The sequence below is a fragment of the Varroa jacobsoni genome, unplaced genomic scaffold, assembly GCF_002532875.2.
Source record: "Varroa jacobsoni isolate VJ856 unplaced genomic scaffold, vjacob_1.0 scaffold_879, whole genome shotgun sequence".
Lineage (NCBI taxonomy): Eukaryota > Metazoa > Arthropoda > Arachnida > Mesostigmata > Varroidae > Varroa > Varroa jacobsoni.
Genome location: NW_019213781.1, coordinates 52,930 through 73,120, shown reverse-complemented (window position 1 = coordinate 73,120; position 20,191 = coordinate 52,930). Strand labels below are relative to the sequence as shown.

General features: G+C 40.6%; 2 long non-coding RNA genes across 2 annotated transcripts in view; both read right to left on the bottom strand.

Annotated features, from left to right (window-relative positions):
* The window catches only part of LOC111264603 (uncharacterized), a 28,318-nt gene extending 20,267 nt beyond the window's left edge, over positions 1 to 8,051 (bottom strand). Inside the window, exon 1 of the long non-coding RNA XR_002682944.2 lies at positions 7,457 to 8,051. This is a non-coding gene — a long non-coding RNA (uncharacterized LOC111264603). The remainder of the gene's footprint in view (positions 1 to 7,456) is intronic.
* The window catches only part of LOC111264605 (uncharacterized), a 77,261-nt gene that overhangs the window by 33,537 nt on the left and 23,533 nt on the right, over positions 1 to 20,191 (bottom strand). The gene's annotated exons all lie outside the window — the stretch shown is intronic.

Below are 20,191 nucleotides of genomic sequence, written 5' to 3'. Positions count from 1 at the left end.
TTACAGTGTTAACTAAAAAAAAAGATCGGGTCATCTAGCTGGTCATATATTGCCTCTCTTCTACTAAACCTGCATGAAAACATTTAAATTCGTCCAATTTTTTGCATACAGACGATGAATGGCTGTTCTGAATTAGCATTGCCAGACATATGCACTCAGTGGATCGGCTTGTCTGTATATTCTATTTCATATAAAGAAGGTGGAAACTAAAGAAAAAAAATTTTTTACTAATTTGCAAGTCCCTCATTGCATTTGTTGAATTACTGCTGGTTTTTGTTCAGTAAGTTCAGATCAGTTCCTTGATTCCAACATTACTGACAACTAAGAATGCTATGTAATGTTGATAAATGCACCAATAAATGTGATGTTTGGATGCCCCGGTCTCCACACCTTTCTGATAGCAATAAGATTGACCAGTGTTGCACCGTCTGCACCGTTACTTTATACAGCTATGGCGTGCACAAATGCAAGGCTCGTAGTAGCAACCATTTTTTCGTTGATTGGGTGCACCATGTATTATTTCTTCAAATTGATTGAAGTTGATTCAGAACGATTGCGGGTTTAATGTAATAATAACGCTGAAATCTGAAATATTTTCAAAAGAAATATATTGAATGAAAAAGAAAATACGGCGCATTCTCGGTAGAAGGCGAGCAAAAATGGACACCCAAAAGCAGAAAACAGTTACACACATTAATAACGATCATTGTATTTCCAGTACATACAGTTTATTGTCGACCTTTGACGTGTAGCAAGTTCATCTTCGCGCCGATGTCACCCTAGTGGTTGACTATTTCAGTACGCCGTGAGGCAGGCCACAACCTGCGTCAGGCAGAAGCTGCACAGACGGTTCGACCCTCTCTTCTCTTCCCAAGTCACAGACGGTCCCACAAACAACACTCATACACATCCAGACACATCTAGTCGCATACGTTCACATTTCGTCTCCCCATGGAGGCATTTGTCCAAAACTATTGACTCCAACTGATTGAATCGGGCTGCCTCCGTGGGTTAGCTCGTACAGGCCGAGGCGAGACGAAGCCAAGGATTCTTGCTCGTCCACATCGATTTCTATCACTAGCAGTACTATTATTGTTGGCACTATTAGACCTTATGCAATTGTATTAGGCTAGAAAAACGCAGCTGGCCCTGGTAGCCACGGTCGCCGGATGCTGGCTGTGTCGTTCAAGCCTAAAGCAGACTCATTAGATCGGTTGATCGCGTGCTAGACCGGGCTGAAGTACACTTTCTGCTAACTGCATGTTGGTCTCGTTGCGTCTTATTGTATAGGGTTCCTTACAAAAAGTGATAGGGAACAACGGAGAGCTCTCAAGAGAATGAATTAAAGCGAACCAGATAACCTAATAGAAGGACAGCTGTCTGCTTGCTTTCGGTGGGTTATACGCAGCTGTTCCCATCGACTTCACTGAGCTATAATTAATTTTAACGCTATATTATACATATATTATATAGATAGCATGGATAGTTGTTAATTTTGATTTGTGCAGTTATCCGATTCGTTTACATCATATGTATCTGTATTTAGTAGCACTTCGGTGTATCGGAACTAATGAAATTATCAAAGTAGTACAAAGGTTCTATTGTCGTAACTAAATGACATGTGACGCGATAAGGTAACAACAAGTACAACACAGGCTGTGCTCGGCGAATGTGCAAGGCGTTAAATTAGAAATGTCAATTAGTTTTTTGTGCTGTACAATTAAGAACATATCGATCATTGCAGTCAATACACCCAAAAAACACTGATTTAATGAAAAAATACAGGAAATTTCTGGACAAACTGCGCTTCAACAGGGGTTTCAGTTTAAAAGATTCTCATCTTAAATCATACGGCCCCACTAGAGGAAGCTAGCTAATGCAAACTTTTATGATGTCGCACGAGCCTCCTCCTGTCATGGCTGCTGATTGCAATCCTTATCAATTGACTAAGCCTTAAACGATTCTTTTGGGACGCTTTTTTTTAGGTATACGATATTAATTCGACAATCGCACATCCTTTAAATGCAGTATTCTCAAACTAAACGGAACACTATGGAGTATTGGAGACTAAGCCGTAGCGTCTAGCGTAGTCTAACGTTCTGTTGTCCTTCCGAACTAAGTCAGAAAGGGCAAGCGCCCAGCTAATTTGAGATTCCAATGTTGAATAGTGATTTTTTACCATTTAAAATTTTCTTGCATTGATCCGTCGTGAGGATCGGGTGGGCGTCATTTTCAGTGCATTAACACAGTGATACAGTATTGCGACAAATACAGGTTTCACATAGTGTTAGGTTGGCCGGGGAACCATTTGTCACCTTTGCTACACATAAATGATATTGACTCTCCTTCTATAGCCGGGTCGATATTCATTGCATTTCATCATAAACATTTTATCTTACATCATTCGTAGCTGTTTCCTACGTTATAAACTTATGTGACCAAAAAAAATGGTGTATTCATCATCATCATTTTGCCATTAGGAAATGCGCAAATATCGTGAGATACCTATGTTATTATGAGCGCTTTGATTCTGACGATGTTTATTTTGAGCATAAACTATGGTCAAAAAGGCTGCAGCAAATAAATATCGGTGAGCTGCAAGACGATTCTGCCCACTCACTTCACGACACGACTGATCGCCTGCCTGCACAAGGCACTATAAGGGACGTTGTGGATAAGCGCTTAATGACGGGGGTAATGTATAGCTCCTAACCACACCATTATATTGCTTGCGCAGTAAAAAAGTTAGTTCCACATATGGTGGCTATCTGGGATTAAGAAACGATTTTTTATGACTAACTTCTGCTTCGGGTTGTCATAAAATATTTCCTTTACAAGGAGATAGTGAATTCTCGGACACGCTTCAAGGCGAACCCCGACGATTTCGTTCAATCCGAGGAGGACATTTGAAATGTAAACTTGGGGACCGCAGCGAGATGTTGGACGTAGACTGTGACTCGAGTTGGTCGGATCGAAGTGATGATGTTGTGGGGCAGCATTTATCTCCACGATAAATAATTTAGCCTACATGCCTAAAAATGTTTACTTTGGGCAGAAAATATGATTAAAATTATAACCAGCGCTTTGTTTATTCGTATAGTACGGCGTGTGAGTGCGAATAAAGGATTCGAAACGAGAGACAAGGGCCCTTCTTCAACCGGCCTAATAAAATGCGAATTCTTTCGCAGTAACAGTTAACTTGAGATACCAGTATCTGTTTTTATAGTCTCTGAACGATACTTAACATCACGGCCTACGAGCTCGAAGTTCCGTATGGCCTGATCGAACGATTTCTAAATTTACACCTAAAGACCTAGCCCTTATAGCTACTGGAGCGAACGAGCCTTTGAAACAAGCGGTTTTTACGTTTATCGTAATTATGTGCGTCTTCACCTACTTTGCCTATACACATCGTCTATATTTATCGTTAACCATTTGAATTTAGGAATGTCCAAACAGGATTTGGGACGTCATAGAAACATGAAGCTCCTATTTTATAGTCCTTGCGTGCAACAACAGCACCTATTTGACCTTGAGCGTGGTATTAGTATGACGTATAGATGTACATATAGCCACAAATTGCGTTGCTATAAGGCGCAGTAACGGTGATTTTTGTTGCTTCTCAATAGTTTGACCAATTTGCCTACTCTTAGGTGAACGCAGTGCGCTAAGAAAGCCAATCGCTGTAATTATTTCATTTGTGATCCTATGCCAGTTGACCGTGGTTTTTAATCATGGACATATATAGATAAGTGCATAGATGCACCAATTGATAGGTGCATCTATGCCGTCTAAGGCCTCGCAGTGCGTGGACAGTGAAGGCATACCTAGCGGTGGTTTGTGGAACATTCAGCATTGTGATGACGAGCACGGAATACAAGCAATCGACCACGTTGGCCTCAAACAGGACGATGTCTATGATATCACATTTACTGTGTACTACGAAGCTGACCCCGTTGTGTTGCTCATTCCTCATAGGAAAAAGCTCTGTCGTGGCCCAATTTACTCTCCTCATGTACGAAGGTCCGTTCCCTATCTACACAAACCAGGACTTTGCTGCGATATTGGTGTTTCTTCAGAAACAGTACTGAAATGCGGGTAATTGAAATAAGGCAGTATTCATTTCCTTTTGCGATAGAGTTAATCTACTAACCTGATACGAAGTCTCCTATTGCTCAGATTTAAACTAATGCACCAATATTTCAACATACATAAATGCTGTCTTTTTTTCCCCGTTTGATGGATAGCACATACAATTTCAAGATAACCCGGAGTCGGGCTATTACTATACGTAATCAGGGCGCTAACATAGCTTTTTGCAGATACGTATGGTCGTATGGGTATAAGTAAACTGTTGAGTGTAGTTGGATGCATGCACAGGCAAACGATTCAGCCTATCTACGGGTAAACGTCAGCGTGCGTCTACAAACGAGATGAGCATTAAAAGAGCAACGAAAAAACTAGTTTTAATGTTACAGCTTTTCTGCTTGTGACCCAATCAGGCGTGTGGCAAATTCGGAGCCGTGCTCGTGATTTGGCCAGTTTGTATGCTACAATGACTATGACAACTATTACTACTAAAATCGTATACGTCGTGTATGCTGGTAAAAAAATAGAAATTCGTCTTAATTCCAAGTCTTGAAAGGTCTGTTAGTGTACGAACATTCAACAAATAAAATCAAATTGAAAAAAGCGTTCTTAGAGAAATTTCTCATTCTTTTGTTTTGATAAGTGGCGATTCGGCGTTGATTTATCGGCAAAATGAATATCTCGATGAACCGCAGTGCTTTCCATTAGTTCTTTTCACTGGATCTTTTTAAAGCTATATTTTTTCGCATTTTTAGATAGTTAATTTCTTTAAGTTTTTACCTAACTAAGACAATACCTACAGTAACCGATTTAGTATCTTAAGCGTTGCTTAAAAATAGAACTTGAAGATGACGTGTAGTTACTTTTGTTTCAAATCCGTTTTGCTTTGTATTACCTATTTTTGCATGAACTTGGTAGGTGATAGATCGTAGGAATCGATTTCCACCAGGTGATTACTAAGTTACCCGGTTATACGCGAGACTCAACTAAGCAAAGAGAGCCACTAAAGATCTTAGTTAATAATCCTTATGCAATACTGACAGTAAGAGTATAAACACCGTTTGCGCGTCACACTGCACCATAAAATTACGTAGTCTATGCATTGATACCAATGAGGAGTCCAGTGTCACGGCTACGAAAAGATTATAATTTGTTGGGCCCTACGGAACTACGAATGAAACGACCGGCTTCTTTGGGGTTTGTCTTGAAAATGCACATTTAGGCATAAGAATTGTAACCTCATACTTTACTTATTTAGATAAGCACCTCACCCCAGCCTGTGCTCCCCTGATACTGATACTCAGTTTACCGTCGCAGGGATTCCATCCAGACCGTATTTTAAAATGGGTGGCTGCAGATTTATAGATTTACGAATGGCACAGGCAACCTTACGCCCTTTGCTAAGGATTTCACTGACATCTGCAATTGTCTAAAAACATTACTACTTATTGGTAGTATGGGTCTTACTTACAGATCGATGAGGAGGATCTGTCAAAGATTATGGATAGTAAATACGTGTTATACATTTTCACCTGAGATGGGTCTGCATTAAATGAAAATGCTGTTAATTTATATAATCAACATGCAGTGTTATCGAAAAGAGGCCACAGAATAAGAAATGGCTACGACCGTTCTCGTGAGTCGGAGAACGACGATTGGCTGTTAAAAATGTTTTCTTGTGCTTAGCTACAATGTACAAAATCTAAAAAGAGAGACCCAGTTAAGTGTTTAGTACTGCTCACTGACGCATAGTCATGATTCTACTACACTGGGCAAATATATTCGATAGATGAACTAGAAGAGTCCTGCATTGAACGAAAAAAAGCACTGAAAATTCTATAGTGGTTTCGAATTAACCTATCACCGAAGCCAGGTCGAAACTATTCTGTGATGACTAAAGCAATCCAAGCTACTGTTGTTTACGATGATAACCTAAAGTTGTAATTTTCTAAAAATGTACGTTCTAACTGATATATTATCATAGTAGCGTACCTGTCATGTTTACCGCTTTGCTACGGCTTTGCTAACATGTTACTTCTCAAAGCTTCCGTACATACGCCTTCGAAAAAATAAATTTAGTACCATTGTTTGCCACAGATGTGAAGCCACTTCTCAGCATACGCAACAGCCTGAGCTAAAATGAAACGATATTTTGCCTAATCGACTAGAGTTACGAGAAACAAAGCTACTAACTGAAGTTTCTAAATCATAGTAACATCTCAGGGGTAACAGCTCAGCTAAAGTTTACTTTGAATTGGTGTTCGATATGCATCGCAGCAAGCTTGGCCGCTTGACACCGTGCAGGTGGCCAATACCAAACACTCGTATAGGTGATGTTTGTAAGATCGTTTAGATGCATGATCTCTAAACCCGGCCGGCTTCAGTGCGGTATAAGCAGATATAATTATTTCTAGTAATTACGTTTATACGACGAAGTGGCCAGTACAAAAATGCACAGCATTTTCTAGCTAGTTATAGACCTGGCTAGCGGTGTGTGACCCACTGGATTTCTGTCATCGTCATTGGCGTCCTAAGCTGTACTGTTCCAATCATTTACCATAGGACAAGGGCCGACACCACTGTCGCGCGCGGACCACCAGAGATGTTTTCTATAGCTAGAACAAGGCCAGCTACTTGTTTGGCCATGGTGTCGATCTTGCTATTGTGCCAGCTCATTCAACCTTCGCTGGGTATTGGAAGTGTTTACAAGCTGCTCAACGACGCGAAGGAATGTAAGGACAATCGAGGTATACCTAGCGACAGTATGAATATTAAATGGCATAGCGTTGAGAATTGTATGGATGAAGAAGTGATCCTGGCTGTGAAGGAAGCACAGGTTGGGCAACCGGACATTCATGGCATAACGATTGCTCATCTCGGCGAATTTGATTCGATTGTGATATTCATTTACGTCGACGAAAAATGCTTTCGAGTACCAGTAAAAGTCAAACGGGGAAGATACTCCGATGTCTCTGTAAATGCCCCAATGGTATGCTATGACCACGGAGACTGCTCGAAAAATGTTCGCACTTGCCTTTAATTAGAACTGGACAGACACGTTAACGAATGGGGCTACTTAGAACAACTTATACATAATGAGCTAGTGTTTACATCGCAAAACGAAAGTTGACGTTCGCCGTACCTGACGGGGGCATTAGCTCTAATCAATGTAGGAAAAGTAATAATAACTTGTGTTGCGGGGTGCAGCACCTAGAAGAAGCCAAAAACCTATTTCTATCTAATTCACGCCGTTGTACGTGATAAACAAAGCTGTCCATTGGCGAAATGCGGATTTACTTACCACGAAATGCAGCCTACAAAGAGCCCCAAAAAATATTGTTTCAACGTTGGATTTTGAAAAACTCACTTGTCCTTACGAGTTGAGAAGACGGCGAAGTTTTAGGGGAGTCGTCTGGGTGTATTCTATAGCATAGTAGCCACTCTAGATTCCTCTAGCGTTTGACCCTTTTCTAATAGAGTTACGAGGCGGTTGACCCTCTTCGACACGAGGCCCTCATGAGGTCCTGCAAGTTTAGGAAGCGATAACATCAGACATTTCGACAATCAAGTTAGCAGTTACAATCACATCACGTACAGGCGAATCGATGCACAGTTGTACGGTTGCCAGGAGAACTGACCTCAATATAAAGAACTTGCTTTATTCGTGCATCAAATTAATACTTAGCGAGAATTTTTTCTATAATTTCTTTCAGCGGTATGCGTAGTGGTAGCATGATGGAAAGGCAAATTATTAGTAGGTCGTATTTTAAATAATGCAGTATACAGATGTAAACTCTTCTCCGAATAGCGTGCTCAAGGTAATCATTGAGCAAATCGAAGAACAAGGCTGTTGTCAGCCAGTGTCGAAATCTTCAGAGCACAAATAAACCTCACCTCAAGCGCTTTCTTCAACGGCCACTAGAACTCATCGATTCAAATCAAAAGTGAACATCGACGTTAGATGCAAATGCCTTATGTATTGTAGAAATGAACAACGGTTTACGCTAAATTTTGTGCTACTTCATACGTTCGCTAACCCAGGTACGTTTTTTAGACCCGAAAACACTCGCTCATATAAAATGCATGAGTAGTTTAGCCTGCAGTATAACTTTAATTTAGGGCAGTATTTCCGGTGCTATTATCGCCACCATTTTCACCCGAAGTTCCGTACGAAAAGCGTCGCAAGTTGTGTACGGGCGACATAACGCACGGCTGGGTGCGCATTTTCGTAAACAGCTTAGCGCTGATATTGACATTGAGTGGATTCAAATACCTACATATACATACTATCTATAGTAAATTAAGACTAAATCAAAGCTTTTTTCACTTTGTCACACTTCCTATCGATCGGTAGGTTCTGGTTGGTAGAGTTGGGGTGGAGGTAGGACAAGTGTTTCGCCGCTAGTAACCTTTGACCATGCATGTGCGTGCGTCGTCAAAATGCCTATATATAATAGTGTATGATTACGGTCTATTTATTGCAATAATTGAGTAGTATGGTAACACACGGCGTCAATGACTCCTGCTACTAACTAAGGGCTGATTTTTTTCATGCTTTGTTTGTTCAGCATGCGCTCATTCCAATATTTCTCACGCACTCATGCCTAAAAAGGACGAGCTTGATTATTATATAAAATATCACATGCAAGAAGTACCAATTATTATACAAACTAATCAATTCTGATCGAATTAATTAAACGCTCTGCGGTACCTAGCATCCTATGTGTAAACTATATTAAAATTCTAACTACTAATACACGTAAGCAGTGAGACGCGACAGCAGCTTTTCTTTTTTTACTCAACGTTGTTTCTTGGTTTTAATAGGAGAATGAAACTGAAGTTAAATGGAGTCCGTAAAAAGCGACATTTAGGCGCCCGAACCGTGCTACGCCTGCATACAATTTTTATGACTCTGAAAACGAGTTTATCATAAGCTACCACATTCTCCTTGTGACACCGCTCTATCTTTTTAGAATCACTGTAACTCTATATGTATATATATATATATACATATACATATATATACCTAGAGAAGGCTATTCCAGGTTCATTTGTATATAATCCAATGTATAACAATGAGTGGAGTCGTACATGATTAGCTTAGGTTTTAAACTTGGAGTGAAATCGACGAAAACAAGTAGCCTGAGCTTCTAGCTGTCACTCAGTCTGCCTAGTGATACTTTCTGACAGCTGAACTGTGCTTTAATGGGTCTTTCCTCAACGGATTCATGGCCTATTGTACACTTCGTCTCAGCCCTAGACGCAGTAGGAACCCTAATAGCCATTATCAAGATCGTATCGTTAACCTTGGCAGTCTGATTTGACCAATTGCGCATTGCATCCCGACTTAAGCGTGCTTTAGTAGCAAGTGGATAATGCATTTCGTTAGGTGAGTACAGATTTTCCCCCAGAAACACTAGAAGAAGGTTGTATCGTGATTAACTTATGTTTTAAATACCTACGGTGATCCCTGTACCCTGCGATGAAAATTTGCATAGATATGGAGAATTGTTCTTGTTTGGCAGGATAAATCATTTAGCAAACGATTTATCCTGCCAAACTGCTAGAGATGAAGCAGTTCAAGGAAAAGCTTAAAATAAGTACAGCACTGTTGAGGTTTAATGAGCATATAAATAATATTTATAAATAAAACAGTCTGGTTCTGACCTAGGGATTTTGAATCGGCATAGGTACGCTTTTAGGCCATTTCTGTATTTGTATCTATGGAAACGCCAAAAAAAGCTCAGGGAAACATTGTTTTGAGAATGAAATCAGATGAGCCCACTTTTCAGGTTTACACCCATCGTAAAATAGTCTTCTTGGTGTCGTGTGTCTTAGAGATGGACAGCAAATGTTCCAAATCATCGAATTTCTTGCATTGAAACAAGTAACGGAAAAACTATGATATTTCAGAACAATGTTTTTCTTTACTTGTATAGCATAAGGGCTCGAGATAACCGATGTCAGAGGTTTTGTCACCGACTGGCTGCACGCCACAGAGAACGCGCAAAGGTGTGCGATAGCAACGATAGTTTAGCTGATGAAAATTATCAGTGATATGAAGCCGCGGTACATACCGACTTGGACAACTCGAAAACATTCTTTCTTAGCGATACCTCCTTCGCAATTAGCAGCGCCTTACCAGCTCTAAAATCTGTCAGAATATGTGGACTCTTTTCATTTTAAAGGAGAATATAACAGACTCTACACCGGGGAAATCTAAAATGTTCTTTTATGAGTTAAGCTAACATTAAAAAGAACATTAAAAAGAGTAGTTGTTGCAGTTTAAATCCAAACTCATATAATATATAATGCTTACATACGTGTCGTTTATAATGATAACGAGCGAAAATAGTTTTAACAACAGGACTCATTATGGCCGTTACACTTTCACTGCATAGGACAGTACCTGATATTAATTAGGTTGAGGAAGTGATCGGAAATACCTTAAGCTAATCTCTAACAGCGCAAATACACTGCCCGAAGGTCTACTTTTATTAGTTTCAGATATTATTCAGTTGGGGTTGGCGCTGAATGGAAATGGGAACGATTTGCTTCTAATTGTCCTAACAGTTTTATAACGATGTAGACAACGTGACTGACGGTTAAAATATAGGAGGCGATCGTCCTTGAGAGCGAGTCATTACCTTTCTTGAAAATTATCATCATTATAGCTGATCCCCTAGCGTCACTCCTTTGTGCAGCACTCGCGTAGATCAAAACTTCGGCCGGAGGAGTAGCTTATCTCGTCTAACGTTCCGCTGTGACCAGTTCTACCGAACTGCCAACTAGCGAGCAGAAATCAATGACCTATCATTGTTGTGGAGGCGTCAACCACTTATAATCGCAGTAAGAAAATCTATAACAATAACACAATGCACGCGTTTGGACAATCCCTGTCTGTAACTAAGTCCCTAAATAATTACAATTTGAAATCACAATCTATTTTTAGCGAACTTTCAGTTGCATTTTCTGTACTTGAAGAAACCCATGTTGCCGCATGGACCAATGTAATGGCAACAGCTCTAGTGAAGCGCAAGTCAGACCCCATGAGACTTGTTGACGTGTATAGGTATTCTTCAGTTTTGCACCTCTTTCTTGGCGTTTCTACATTGCACTGTACTATTTGTCATTTATACACGTGACACGCCGCGTAGTGTGTTCGAATCCTCTCTCACAATCCCAACCTATGTATGGCCTTTCAAGACAAGTCATTATATGGGTCGGGGCAGGTAGTCTCTTATTTGGGCCGCAAAGACGAGCTCGTTTAAATCGTTCATGTCCAGCAAAGGCATCGCAAGATATAGGACACACCACGACAGGTATGGCTAAGATCGCCACTGTTGATATAGGTCCCAAGGACGGACGTCCACCAACTTCGTTCCTGTAGCCAAAGCCGTTCACTTCATTGTATTCTGATTTCGCTAACAAATCTGCATTAGAACCACCAGCGCTTAGACTTTCAATTCTAATCATCTAGTCCAATCATCTGAGCTAAAAGCATATATATACAAATTGGATTGGTCATTATTTTCAAGGTATAATTAAAATAATCGGTGGACGAAGATTTGCCTTTGAAATGTTATCGGAAGTACAAAAAGTTAGCAGAGGTAGAAAGACAATATCAATCGAAGTCAGATTCACGTACGCCACTTATAACTGATCGCTTAAAAGAGGCGTTGGAAGCGGGCGGAACTGTTTGGGATGTTCCTAGCTAATGTTGGGGTAGACCTAGAACATCAACAAGCTTCTCCAGCCAAGAGAGGGTACTGGAGAATGATAGTGAACCTTCTGCGAAATAGATAAGACAACCATCTCGTAAGCTTGGCATTGGCAGATCAAGTGTCTGACGCATTTCAAGATGTTGTACGTGGGATAGTTAACTTTAACGAGGGTGCATGCTATTTCTGAAGGTCATCCCAAGGGGAAAACAATTTACGAATGATAGTTGAAAATAGTGAACAACGGGACAGTTTTCTGAGAATATTATCTATAGCAATTAAGTTAAATCGACAATTAATCGACAGTATTGCACTTATTGGACAACAGAGCAGATCCACTTGTTACGCATGAACGCCATGTAAAGTTACCAAAAGCTGCAATGTAGTGCGGCACTTTAACGGGACTAATTGGAATATCTTTTTTGACAGTTCATTGACTCATGCCTATCATTTAAATTTACTACTGGAATCTACTTTACCACGACATCGGAAGAAGTTTGATCAAGATGGCGAATTTTATCTCCAACAATGGAGCACCTATATACCGTGGTTGTAAGACATGATGAGAATCATCCAGATAAATGGCTTAGACTACGAGGTTTTATAGAAAACCCGTTCTTTAGCTAATGAATTTTTTCTTATAAGAATGTCTTGAAGAAAAAGGGAGACGTTAGAAGACTGACGATACTGGAACACTTAATCGTCAGTTGTTAGGCCAAAGGTCAAATGTTAGTTAGTTTATACATTGAATTGACAACAACAGAATTAAAGTCGCTCAAACTGTATATACGCTTTCGAAACACTGTGTACGCACATAGATGCGTGTAACTAAAACGAGTGTTTCAAATTCTACACTAGATAGTACCGTTTAGCAATGGTTTAGATGACTGACTTCCAGCGCAAAATGAATGAGTGGAGGCTTGTAAACGTACAAGCGCCTATGTTGACATACAAGAGCAGTGAAAAAATTCAAATATTGACCCAGAAATATTAGACTAGTCGTACGTAATAACGGATTCGTTATTTCTACGGGTAGGCTTTATGCGCCTAACGACTCCATCTGGATTCTGAGCATCAGGCCTTAATCAACAATCCTCGTTTAATTATATGTACACTATGATCTATTCTACCGTGTTGAAGCAGTTTAGTCAGCTAGTATTAGCCTGGTTTAGTTATGAAACGGTAAACGGCGACCATCTTGGCCAGTGACGGCACTAAATGCTGCTAGCATTGTAACTTCCCATAATCAATGGCCTATGGTGACCACCATTATCCCATCATGAAGGCTCAAGGTTCATGATGTTTTCGTTACGCAGCGTCGAGATTATACGCTCGCCACTTTCAAAAGACTTTGGATGCCTTTTTAGTCAGATTTGGCCTGAAAGAATATTAATAATAATGATTTAATTTGTTCAGTTGCTTCTGAACATGTTTGCTAACACTTCTGTCCAAGTCTAACGGACGCAATCGGATTGAAGGCCCTCTACTAAGGTCAGTCACCCTAAAAGCAGTTTTATTGAAGCCAAAATGAAATTACTCGCAACAATGACAGGTTTAATTGATTGTTTGAATGCTCGCGATTATCTTTGTTGTAATAACTGAAGAACTAATATTCAATTGTTTGTCCAACCTACATTTTGGCTTCTGCCATGCCATGGGATTACCATTTCAACGACGAGCCACTGGACTTAACTACCTTCATATGACCCTATTAAGCATATTCTTATCAGCCGATTTGTAGGTTTGAGCAGCTAAATTATATGTCGAAGCAAAAAAACTTATGCAGCACCTTGAAATTCGCTTAATATCGCTGTAAGTTTTACCTATTTTATAAAGAATACGTTTGCGTTGACATATCGTAAAGCCAACAGCTTAATCACGGGTATTATAGCATATCCTAACACCGTCAATCGGAGTAAACGCATGTATTCAAATCAAATGCCTTCAAAAATTACACAGCCGTGCACCTACTGCAATTCCAAATGTTGCCATGTAACTGTTTCCTCGCTTTCTTCTTAGGGGCATCGTCCTGGCGATAACTGTGGCTATAACTGTTGTGATAAGAGCTGTAAGCATCCCACTAAAATGTAGGTCGGTAGGTCGGTTTGTGATTTAGAATATAAATCTAGTTCAAGTATTTTCTCTTCCAGAAAGCTGAAATTTCGAGGTCGTTATTATTTATTATGGAGGTGGGGCGAAGTTCGCGCGACGGTAACAGCAATAGCAGCAACGCGGCGATAAGGTCCACCCAGCCCGCGAGCCAGCCGTTCAGCAACGCTGGCCATCCCCTTCTTCATGACGGTAGCGGCGGTAAGGGCAAGACGGCTGGTTTGCAGAGTGGGATGGCATGCTTTACACCGTGATGCTATACCCCACGACCACGATATAGCTCGTGTAGCGCACGGTACAGTAGGGCAAAGAACGCGGTCAAGTCGGTTCGACCCGGCACGGCAAGCTGGATGGCTTGAGCGGTAGTACAAGGAGGCTAAGATGAGATAGGGTCTTTTCTAGATGGTTATTACATCGTCGTTTTTCAGGGTTCAGCCTTCAGCATCATGGAGGCAAACGTAGCGTGAAGATAGGGCGTCAGCCGTTACGTTGACTCACGTAGTGGCGGTAGCAGTACCGTCGGCTACGACGGTAGTATAGTGACTACAATGGCTTAGAAAGCATTGGCCACTTTCTCTAGCGATTGCGACACCGCCGAAACGCTCGACCCTCTGGCCCCAGTTCAGTAGCTGCCGCGAGCTACTGGTTTAAAGGAGCTAGTGAACTAGCAAGATTGGACAATTCTGATAGCTCTCTGCCGCTAACACTTTCCTCCCGCCTCGCGTTCCTATGTGCCTCATCACGTATCTCGTCCGATAGTATGGACCTTCGGGAGCGCGAACAGCCTAAAAGGCAGCAGTCGGTTCCCCGCATTAGGGCCGGGCCCGGCTTTCAAGGCGGCTCCTGTTTACGCTAATCTTGCAAGAGCCTTCCAGAGCGCTGAAGGGAATTCGGCTATAGAAGCAAGTAGTGAAAATGTTGATATTGGAAATACAATTTACATGCGTAATACGAACAAATATGCAGTAACAAGATACGCGTATATCCGTGAAGATAGATCCTTCCACATGCTTGATACTGTCACGTGCCGCGTGTAGCATGTAGTCGCGCAGGTTTTAATTAGGAAACGTAATGGAAATGTTGTGCGGATGTTTCACTTACGTTGCGTATAAGTATAATGATAACATAGCAGGAATTTGTAAATGGGTTACCCTCACCGATTGTAGGTTTTTAGCTATATGAGGGGAGTCTTCTCCTGTTTAGAGCCAATGTAAAACGGCAATTCATATTAAATACTATGCTAAGGGAAAATTTAAGATGTTCTGATCTACATCATATGTATATATTGCAACGATAGCACACTGACACGGACACAAATGCAATTTAATTGTGCGACGCCCCATCCTTAAATAAGGATGAGGACTTAGAACTTGTCTGTACGTGCCATACACTCGGCCGTACCAATCAACTTACGTGCGCAAACTAGTTCTTACCTGAAGAAGCCAGTCTTCCGACTAATAAGACTGTTGACGAGTACTTATCCAGAAGCATCTGCTTTCACGTTTAGTGGCGGTAACGATGTTCTCATTTAGACGACAGTCTGGTCGTGGCATTCTTTCAACTCTATAATGGCCTTTACAAGCGAAACGAGTTCTTTGTTCCATTTCACGTTAATGCGTCACATCTAACTGCTTTTCAAGTAAAAGCCCGTAAAAGCTGTGAAATCCGGTAAAGGACGCTGCTGTTTCACAAAGACGGCACATTGAAACGATTTCTTATGTCTTCTAAGAACACCTCAAATGGGACTCGGAATGATGGCCCTAAATGCTCAACAGAAATCGTTGTGTTACGCCCAATCGATTCAAGTTAGTGTTCATTAAAGCCTGGCAGTATTCCATAAGCAAGTCCAAGTGGGTGCCCACTAAACCAGCCGTGAACGTTTGCCGCCGCCCCGTCAACATGCTAATTCAATGCCCAGTCATCAAATAACTAAAAAACGGCAATTTAGACTGTAAAACGATTCAGGCGTTTAATCATAGATCTTACAGCTTGCTTGCTTACCTCGACCCTCATGGTATAAGCCAGTTTCTCTATAATAGAACTTTCATCAATCGCAGTTATAGCGACAACATGCTTTCACCGGCATAGCTGCGACTTATTCCTTACATTGCTTTGAGATAAGAATACCGATAGAAGTATTTAGAATATATAGGGTATTTAATACGTCACACATATGTATGTGAATCTAAACTACCAGTATGTATTATAATAATAACATGTCAAACAAGAATTCGCCGATGCTACAACTGCTCTAAGTGTTTCCTTCATTGACCCTATTGTGCTTTCTCTACACATACCAGCATCTTTCCATGTATTTAGCATATTCATAGAATATATGAATACCTCCACGTGATTGGGAATACCCATCCTTCCTCTACACATGAAGGTACTTCCCGTTTTTTCCCTGTGACCGTCCTATGGACTACTGTGCACTTACGTGTGTATGATCCAAAAAGTGGATATTTGTGGGTTCATGGTGTAACTGCGCATTTCAATGTGTATCTGTGTCTTCATTTGTTCGGGTCTAGAAAATCCGGGCAGATTTTTCTTTTGTCTCTCTCTCGCATGCGTTCGCACCCCGCTCAATCCAAAGCCCAGTTTTCCCCACGCCTATTCAACGTCTATTATTTCCCGGGAGGCCATTTCAACGCGACTTGAAAAGTTGTTTGACTTCAACGTCCCTATACATATTGCTTTGCACGAGTATTATCAGAGAAAAGGAGAGAAGCAAAAGTAGCAGTCATCCAACGTCAGGCAGCTGTCGGCCGAACACGTAGCAAAGAAATAGGCATACGTTGATCTTGACCGTTTCCCCTTGACGTCAGATCCTTTTTGTACCAGCTGTACTCCTTAAATAACACACGCGCATGTATCACAATATTCGAATCAAACAAACTAACGTCAAGTACTATGCGAAACAATTAGGACTCCCTTAGATGTCAAAAAACATGACGTCGCCGTCGTCATAAAATGAGCACACAAGTATACTGCAGACACAATGCAGTAGGATAGTGATGATTATGACCGTAATATCGCGGCGACAATGACATGTCCTGATCTGTGGCAGCAGGTCCTTTTTCACAGGGAAAAAGAGTCAACAACAGAAAAGCGTCTGCTGCTACAGAATATTTTCGGTCTCGTCGTTTGTTTCTAGCTGGCAACCACACAGAACATACGAAGGAAAGATGAGACAACTGGCTGAAAATTGTCACGAGTGGAGCAAAGATAATGAGCTTGTAGGATTTTTATGGTACAGTGCGGCTGCAGCGGTGATACACAGACTGCGAAATTCGTTGCTGTTTGAGTGGCCACTTGCCAATATGATCGTTAGCAAGTGATTGTGTTTGTGTAGAGAATGTACATGGCCTCTAGAAACAGCAATGTAACGGAAAAAAAAATAAAACTGGATTAGTATTTCATCGTCCGCAGTAGCTCTGCCCTTGTTCCTTTACTGACAATATTTTGTTTGCCGTTGAATGCAAAGTCTTTGAAACTGAAAAGAAGCAGCGAAGATAGAACTGTATCAATATAGGACATACTATACATTTGACAAAACATAGTGACACAATGTACGTTGAATTGATCTTGGCAAGTTGTTCGAAACTAGTCGCAATTGTATACGCAAAGACCATGATATTCGGAAATGCGGCAAATCAGCCAGTACCAAAACAACAAGAACAGAGACTCGCGTTCCTCTTATATCAGTATAAAGAGTTTTCCTCTCGTAATCCAGAGTAATCTAACATAGCATTTTTTACAAATATATTTAGTATTAATCTTTGTATACGAGTTCACCTATACGTTGCTAGGATGTATGCGTGTCGCATCCTAACGTCTACATAGTTCACTCCAGCAAAAAACAAGTTAACATTTGAATACTGTCGAAGAAACTGAGTTATCAAAAAACGAAATCCGAATTAGTAGTTACTTCATCACAGCCAGCTGTATTATTTCTAGCCGTAGTACGATGAATTGTACAGTAACATGAAATTAAGTTTTTATGGCCTATATGCGCGATATTAATGCGTACTACGTGCGAAGCCCCGATCCAGTACGAACAGAAAACTACATTTGTTAAGCTAGAGTATGTTTCGTTTTTACAGAATCACCTAAAAACTATAGAGGCTACAAAGTAAAAGGAAGCGAAACGTTACAAGATGCGTTCTTTACGAAAACCTCATCGCGTTGAGCTGGAAAAGGTAAATTCATTTGAGTTAATCTATGTCCATCTGTATACCTTATGCATTTAAATCCCGCTTTTGCTCCCGGAGCGAATGGGTTTCTCGAGTTGTTGGGAGGTAAGACCTTTGTTCGACACTTTGAGTCAAACTGTTCTTTAACCTCGCGTAAAAGGTAAAAACCTAATCAGATCAAGCTGATTTGCACGGCAATAAATCAACTGGCCGGAAAATAAGGTAGAACGCAGTGAAATTGTCGCAGGTTAAGTTGCAAGCTGTTTTCGAACTAATATGTGTGATCTGACTGGCATCATACCAATGCAATGTATTTTTAAAGATGCTATATTCGTCGAACCTGGACATAGCGTTGATTCGAGTCTCAACGCATCTGCGCACCAAGCGGCTGGGTCCTGCACCCAAATTTAATAGACAAAAGCCCGAAAATAAGAAAAATACGCACATTACATACAGACTAATGGTGTATCACACACATTCGAATTAGTATAATCAACTCCTTTTGATAAGCATCAATGAGGATAGCCCAAAAGCCCACTGCGGGATTCACCATTTGTCTCAAGTTCAATAAAAGCTTATTTCAGTACGCCATCTTGAATTATCGTTTCATAGCACCCTAAGCTTGGCAGTTTGGCTAAATCGCATTTGTATACAATACTAAATGAAAAATAAACCAAAACGAGCCTTTATTGAAACATTAGTTAATTTTCTTAAAAGAACCTTGGAAGAAGCGACCGTACGATCAATAAGGACATTTACTGATACCAACTAACAAGAGTTGAACTCAGTCTCAAAGAAACGCGCCCTACCATCGTAGTCAAGAGAGGAGAGGTCCAAATTCCAGGCCGATGCCGTCTACATTATCGACGGCACTCTCATAACAAAACTTTAGTTGATATCTTATCGTACTCGTCGGATTTTATTTTATCCATTTGTCAGCGGTTTCGATCCAAGTCGACTATTCAAATTGTGTGCTCCGTTAAATAAGTGTCCCAACTAGTATTCACTTCTACCCTCAATACCCCTTTAGAATATGGTCGATATTCTCCACTTCCGCTTCTTGAAGAACAAGAGAATAGGGCCCGTTTCGCAAAAAAACAGCAGAGATTCGAGATCATACGCGCTGCTGTTCGCGTACGCGATCGGAATTCCGAATACAAAGACGAGTTTTCGTAACGGTGAAATAGAACTCACAGAACCGTGGTTTCTGTGCTCACCTACGTTCAGAGTCTAGGATATGTGGGTTACGAATTATGCACCTACGAATGCAAGCTAGAAAGCAAAATGTATCAATGCCATTGTCCATTATTCTTTTAATTAATACCCCTTAGATAGATTATTTCATCCTTTGATTATTAATTCTATAGTTTAATCCATGCGGTCTCCGCAGTTAGAAGCAGTAGTCAATAGCGGTACAAGACATACATTTTCACAGTTTGCATATCCAATCAGTTGTAGGACGAAACACATTGACCAACAATGGGTGAAGTTTTTCTACATTCAATACAGGTTTTACAATACGTACAGTTAGTTTCCTTTGAAAACATTAAGCTTTGGTTTATATTGAACTTCGAATGTATCTCATCACTTACAAGGATCGCACAGAATGGTGAGAACAATTAGAACATAAGGCTGACCTGCCGATAAACTTCAACTTATCTCTGAAGTTCTGTTTATAAATACTATAAAGTTAAGGTGGTACCGTCGTACAGCTTAAATGTATCAAAACTATAAGATGAGACATGTGACACCCAAAATTAGCAGTAGACCATTAAATGATATTAGTTTTATGAGTAATACAGGATTCAGGTGAACAGCACTAATATGTAAAGCTGTAGCTTTACAGAAGATATGATGCATGTTGCAGATCATTCTCCCAACATCTCTAATGAGACGTTGGGCATTGCGATAAGGCCGTAAGTCATTTTATAGATTGTGTTAACAGATCGTAAGCAAACTAAACAAGGACGAAATAACTAGCCCAGTCCCTGTAATGGGATAATGTAACGTAATTATCGATGGCCGCCTTTGGCAGCAAAAATGCCATTGAACATCTTGCTTCGCATTATATTTTCAGTG